Raw genomic sequence first — 7,063 nt, forward strand, 5'->3', positions numbered from 1 at the left:
CAGCCTGGTCTATAAAGAGAGTTCCAGATCAACCAGGGCTGTTATACAGAGAAACCCTGTCTTGAAAAACAGAAAACCAAAATGGTGAAAGAGGGCATGCACTTAGAAAGCTTCCAGCTTTTTACTCAGTTTGATGTTAGACACGAGCCTACAGGAGATCATTCTTCTTAGGTTGAACAGAGCTTTTATTATGGAAAGTATTAAGGGATAATGCCTTAGTTATGGTTTCTATTGTTGTGGCAAAACACCATGACCAAAAAGCAAGTTTGGGAGGAAAGGATTTATTAGGCTTACACTTCAGCATTGCTGTTCATCACTAAAGGAAGTCAGGACAGAAACTCAAACACAGCAATGTCCCGCAGACAGGAGTTGATACGAAGTCCACAGAGAGTGCTTCTCACTGGCCTATTTTCTTCCCATGGCTTGCTCAAGTCACCTTCTTTTAGAACCAGGACCACAAACCCAGGGATGGCACCACCCACCATGGGCTGGGCCCTCCCTCATTTTCACTAATTGAGAAAATGCCTTACAATTAGATCTCATCAAGCATTTCCTCAACTGAGTCTCCTTCCTCTGATGACTCTGGCTTGGGTCAAGCTGACAACAAAACCAGCCAGTAGTTAGTTCCCAGCCGCTTAGCCCAGAAATAATAACACAGAAACTGTATTAATTAAATCACTTCTGGGTCCATTAGCTCTAGCTTCTTATTGGCTAACTCTTACATATTAATTTAATTAATTAATTAAAGTATTAATCTATTTCTATTAATCTGTGTATTGTCACGTGACTATGGCTTACCAGCTAAAGTTCTGGCATCTGTCTCTGGTGGGGCTACATGGATTCTCCTCTGATTCTGCCTTCTTTCTCCCAGCATTCAGTTTAGCTCTGCTCTATCCTATCAGGACAAGCCAGTTTCTTTATTAACCAATGGTATTCAAAGCATACAGAGGGGAATCCCATATCACCTCCCCTTTTCTGTTTAAATAAAAAAGGAAGGTTTTAACTTTAACATAGTAAAATTACATATAACAAAACAGGTATCAAGCAATAATTACAATTACAATATTTATATCTACTTTATCTTTTATTATAACTAAGGAAAACTAAAACTATAAATTGGATTTCATCAGGCACTTCCTCAACTGAGGCTCCTTCTTCTGATGACTCTAGCTTGGGTCAAGTTGACATACAAAACCAGCCAGTACAGGTATTCATCAGAGAAGACTGCTCAGACATGGGTTTAAGTCAACAGAAGGTATGTATTAGTCAGCCAGAGACTACACTGTGTATTTGGAATTCTAGAGTAGCACTAATCCTTTCTCAGCGTGAGCTATTAAGCACAAAAAACATGTTCTGGGTTGACATATGTCAGTTAACAAGAACAGTTAGCCAGAAATGGAACTACAGAAGTTAAAAAGCAAGGTTAGTACATTTTTTTAACTAGATACTTTTCTTTTTTTTCTTTTTTAAAAAGATTTATTTATTTATTATGTATACAACATTCCTTCCCTGTATGTTTGTATGTCAGAAGAGGGCACCAGATTTCATTATAGATGGTTGTGAGCCACCATGTAGTTGTTGGGAATTGAACTCAGGACCTCTGGAAGAGCAGTCAGTGCTCTTAACCTCTGAGCCATCTCTCCAGCCCAGGTTAGTAGATCTTGAGACTTTTCCAGAACTATGGACTTTGATAGATTAGGCCTTTGTTTTAGCTTCTGGCAGGTGCCACTGAGATCTTCATGTTGTTTTGTCTTAAATTCAGCAGATTCAGGAAAATCATTTCGTAAAATTTGACATGCTTTTTGTGGCAAGGTCCCAGACCTTAGTAGGCTCAGAGACTTTAGCACAACTGACTCCATGTTGAATGTACCCTTCCAGCTGTAAACCTCAGCACATATATATTTGTACATGTTGGACCATTCTTGCATCACTGAATGAAACCTGTGTAATCATGGTGATAATATTTTAAAGGTGCTTTTATAGTATATTTGCTAATGTTTTTTGAGAAAGCTCATCAGAGATATTATTCTGTACTCTGTACCTGCATTTCCTTGGCTTTGATATTATTTAACCTCATAGAACCAAATTGGGAGCGTTTTCTCCACTTAACATTTTTTGAGAAAAATTCTTACTCATTTTTCTCTAAATACTTATTCAAAATCAGCAATGAATATATCTATTTTTTTGTTTTTTCTTTGATGGAAGGCACTGGGTTGTTTTATTCTTGTTTTGCGATTGAATCCAATTTCTTACTAATCAGGTGTTAGAGTTTTATATTTCACTGTGATTCAATATTGGTAACATTATATGTGCCCAAGAACTTGTCTATATCCTCAATGCTGTCAAGTTTGTTTGCATCTAGATATTTATAGTACTCTCCAATATGCCTTTTAGTTTTTGTGGTATCATTTCAAATATTTCCTTTTCTATCTTTTTTATTGTGGTAGCTTGAATGAAATTGGCCCTTATTAACTCATAGGGAGTGGCACTGTTAGGAGGTATGACTTTAAAGTAGTTATGGCCTTGTTGGAGGAAGTGTGTCACTGTGGAGGCACAGGCTTTGAGGTTTCCTATGCTCAAACTATGACCAGTGTCTCAGACCACCCAACATATTATCTATTAACTCTCATGTAGATGTATTAACTCTCAGCCCCTTCTCCAGCACCATGTCTGCCTGTGTGTCACCATATCCCGCCATGATGATAATAGACTAAACCTCTGAAACTGTGATCTACCCAATTAAATGTTTTCCTTTATACAAGTTGTTGGGGTAACATTATCTCTTCACAACAACTGAAACCCTAAGACAGTTACTTATTTAATTATTCCCCCTTTTATTCACTCTTCATTATGTGCCTGACAGGCCTTGACAGACTTTTCTTTTTGGGTTGCCAGCTCACCAAAAATGACACTGATACTTATTAATAACTATGAAAATTTGTCCTTAGCTTAGGCTTGTTTCTAACTAGCTCTTGTAGCTTAAATTAATTCATATTTTTTAATCTACATTCTTCCATGTACTCCTTCCCGCATCTTCATTATGCTCATCTTGGTTGTCCCATGTCTGGCTCGTGACTGGCTCTGTCTTTCTTCTTCCCACCATTCTCTGACTGAAAATCCTGTCTAGCTATTGGTTGTCCAGCTTTTTATTAAACTAACTAGAGTGACACATCTTCACACAGTGTAAAGGAGTATTCCACAACAGACAGATATTGCTATAGAGTCTGTGTTGCACCCCCCTGCCTCAGCCTCCTAAGTACTGGCATTCGAGATATGCGCCATCTCACCCAGTTTTTTTTTTTTTTATCTTAATCGATGCAAGGATTTGTTAGTTTTTAAAAATCTCTTTAAAAAGCCATCTATTTGCTTTTTTGTTTTGTTCTCCCGTTTTCTTTGTAAGTACTGGTGAGCATGCCAGGCAAGAGTTCTGCCACTGACCCCACAGCCATAAAAAAAAAAAACACATTAGTCACCTTCTATGAGTTCAAGACACTGGCCCTGCGGAAGAAGCCCAAATACTTATGGAAGAGTTTGTTCAGGAGACATGAGCTTGACCCCTGTGACTGATAGACCACTAAGTTCCCCTTGACCACTGAGTCAGCCATTAAGAAAATAGATTTGTGTTTATTGTGAATAGTAAGACTAATAAGCACCAGATCAAGCCAACTGGTTTGATCAGCAAACTCCATTACCCTGACAGGAGCAAAACCAACACCCGATCAGGTCTGTTAGAAAGAAGGCATGTGTTTGACTATCTCCTGATTATAATGTATTAGGTATTGCTAAAAAAAAATTGAGATAATCTAAATTGAGTCCAGCTGACTAATTCTAAATATGTATTTTTCCTACTACAAAAATGAAATGATTGCAATTTAACAATGAGGGTAAATAAAGAAAGAAAATATATTTAAAATGCTGCCATTTCACTGCATTCTTTCCCACATTTTAAATATTATGTTCCATTTTTTTTTACATTTTTTTGTCTTCTTATCTCAACATATGAATGGAAGTTACTATTTTAAATTATTTTACTTTTTAGTCTCAGTAAAAAAAATTATAAATCTTATTCCCTATTTACAATCCTAGAGGATTTTGAATTTATCTACCTAGTCTTTCTGGTGAATATTATGCATCCCAGACTTCCTTTTTAGTATCTCCTTCCATTAGAAGGATATCTTTTAATATTTCTTGCAGAACAAGTTTGGTGGTTCTACATTCTCACTGTGATTGTTTGAGCATGCCTTTAGCACTCTTGAAGCTCCGAGGGACAGCTTTGCTATGACTTTATGTTCTTTTAAGAACAGGCTTTAGTTTGGTTTTGTTTTGACCACTAGGACAGAACAGTTCCAAATGGTTCTTTAAAAACCTATTAGGTTAAGATTTTTGATAATTTTTAAGGTAGTCTATATACTTACAGATTTTTGTCAATTTAATAAAATAAAATGAATCTTTCTACTTCTGATTATAGATTTGCCTAATCTCTTTAACACAAACTTTTCTTTATCAGTTTTAAAGTTTCTATATTTTTAAAATTACTATATCTTCTTTAAAAACAGATCCATTTACCTTTATAAATGTCTCTCTGTGTGTTGCCTACTCCTCCCCTTCCATCTTCTTCCTCTTCCCCTTCTTTTTTGTCCTCCCCCTCCTCCTTCCTCTCCTTCTCCCCTCCCTCATTTTTTTTTCGTTTTTTTTTTTCCAGACAGTGTTTCACTGTGTAGTCTTGTCCTAGAACTCACTTGCTCTTTAGACCAGGGTGGCCTTGAACTCAGAGACCTGCCTGCCACTGCCACCCAAGTGCTGGGATTAAGGGTGGGAGCCACCACTGCCCAGGTTTCTCATCTTCTTTCTAAGACTTATCTTTATGAGTATGAATATTACGCATGCATATATACACAGCGTGTTCAGACCTGGTGCCTGTAGAGGTCACAACAGGGCATCAGATTCTCTGGAACTGACGTTAGTTACAGATAGTTTTTAACTACCATGTGGGTGATGGGAATTGAACTCAGGTCATCTGCAAAGGCAGCAAGTGTTCCTAACTACTGAGCCATGCTTCTATCCTCTGTCCTTATTCTTCTTATCTTAAAGAGTATTGTGTGTGTGACAACTTGAATGTGATAGCTCAAATGCAATGTGGTATCTCGGGTTGCATTCTGGAGTATAAAAAGTATATTATAGTTGAGAAACTGGTGAAAACTCAAGTAAGGTTTGCAAGTTTATTTAATAGTAATATACCAGTGTGGTGGGGATCCTATGAAACATATACATGTGAAAACACTATAGTGAAATACATTACTCTGTGCATCAACTTTAAAAAATAATTAAGAATATACCTATTGTTAAAGAAAATGTGGCGCATATAAAAATGGAATTTTTTTCAACTGTAAGAAGAATGAAAACAGATGGAACTGAAAAATTATGTTAAATGAAAAAGCAAACTTGGGAAGACAAATATCATGTTGTTTTTCTTATGTATAATATAGATAGATGATGGATAGATAGATAGACAGACAGACAGATCCTATCAAAGTAGAAAGGAGACTATAAGAGGGAAGGAAGGGGTCTAAAGAGAGACGTGAGGATGAAGCAAGAGAGGGTAAGAGTATATATGTGGGCAGCAGCCCTCGGAGATCCCGTGGATCTGTGTCTTGCTTCAACAGTGTTTGGACGGAACAGACCCGGGGCCTCCCTTTGTTAGCTTCCACCGCTCCTCATCTGCAGTCGCAGCCTCTGGGACCATCTCCTCGCCGCCTTCAGCTCCCAGGACCAGCCAGCACCTTCTCTTTGCGGGTAGCTCCAGACTGCATCTCAGCCATGACCTCCCAGGTTGGTCAGAATTATTCCACCGAAGTGGAGGCTGCCGTGAATCGCCTGGTCAACCTGCAACTATGGGCCTCCTACACCTACCTCTTGCTGGACTACTATTTTGATCAGGATGACGTGGTTCTGGAGGGTGTAAGCCTCTTCTTCCGCGAATTGGTCGAGGAGAAGCGCGAGGGCGCCGAAGTTGCAGAACGATCGCGGAGGCCGTGGGCTCTTTCAGGATGTGCAGAAGCCATCTCAAGATGAGTGGGGTAAAACCCAGGAAGCCGTGGAAGCTGCCCTGGCCTTGGAGAAGAACTTGAACCAGGCCCTCTTGGATCTTCATTCCCTGGGTTCTGCTCGCACAGATCCTCATCTGTGACTTCCTTGAAAACCATTTCCTGGATGAGGAGGTGAAGGTCATCAAGAAGATGAGCAACCACCTGACCAACCTCCGCAGGTTGGCTGCTGGGCCCCAGGCATCTCTGGGTGAGTACCTCTTTGAGCGGCTCACTCTCAAGCATGACTAGGAGGCCTCTCCTTCCAAGGGGCTCCCACCTCTACTCTGCACCAGCCAGCCTCAGGACCTTCACCCGAGCCTCTCAAGAAGTCACTGGGCAGCTTTGTAACACCCTGGAGCCCCTCTCAAGTCTTGGACCAAGTAAAAATAAAGTCTTTTGAAACAGCAAAATAAATAAATAAATAAATAAATAAATAAATAAATAAATAAATAGTATATATGTCATAAAAGTACAAGAGGAAATTTGAGATATAAAAAGTGGGCAGGAATCCGTCCACTTTGAACCTGATAGAAGAGAAAGTGGGAAGTAGTCTACAAGATATAGGCACAGGAGGCCCCTTCCTAAGTAGGACCCCAGTAGCACAGACAATAAGAGAAACAATGAATAAATGGGATCTACTGAAACTGAGAAGCTTCTGTAAAGCAAAGGACACTGTCAGTAAGACAAAAAGGCTGCCTTCTGACTGGGAGAAGATCTTTACCAACCCCTCATCAGACAAAGGTCTGATCTCCAAAATATACAAAGAACTCAAGAAACTAGGCACTAAAACTCTAATTAACCCAATTAAAAAATGGGGTACTGAACTGAACAGAGAATTCACAACAGATGAACTTCGAATGGCCAGAAGACACTTAAGGTCATGCTCAACCTCCTTAGCGATCAGGGAAATGCAAATCAAAACCACTTTGAGATACCATCTTTCACCTGTCAGAATAGCTAAAGTCAAAAACACCAAC

The 7,063-nt window shown here is 39.2% G+C and overlaps 1 pseudogene; it reads left to right on the forward strand.

Moving 5' to 3' along the window:
* Positions 1-5,621: 5,621 nt before the first annotated feature.
* On the forward strand, positions 5,622-6,394 carry LOC148122100 (ferritin light chain 1-like; annotated as a pseudogene).
* The last annotated feature ends 669 nt before the right edge of the window (positions 6,395-7,063 follow it).

This window comes from Myodes glareolus, chromosome 5 (genome assembly GCF_982192425.1).
Source record: "Myodes glareolus chromosome 5, mMyoGla1.1, whole genome shotgun sequence".
Classification (NCBI taxonomy): domain Eukaryota; kingdom Metazoa; phylum Chordata; class Mammalia; order Rodentia; family Cricetidae; genus Myodes; species Myodes glareolus.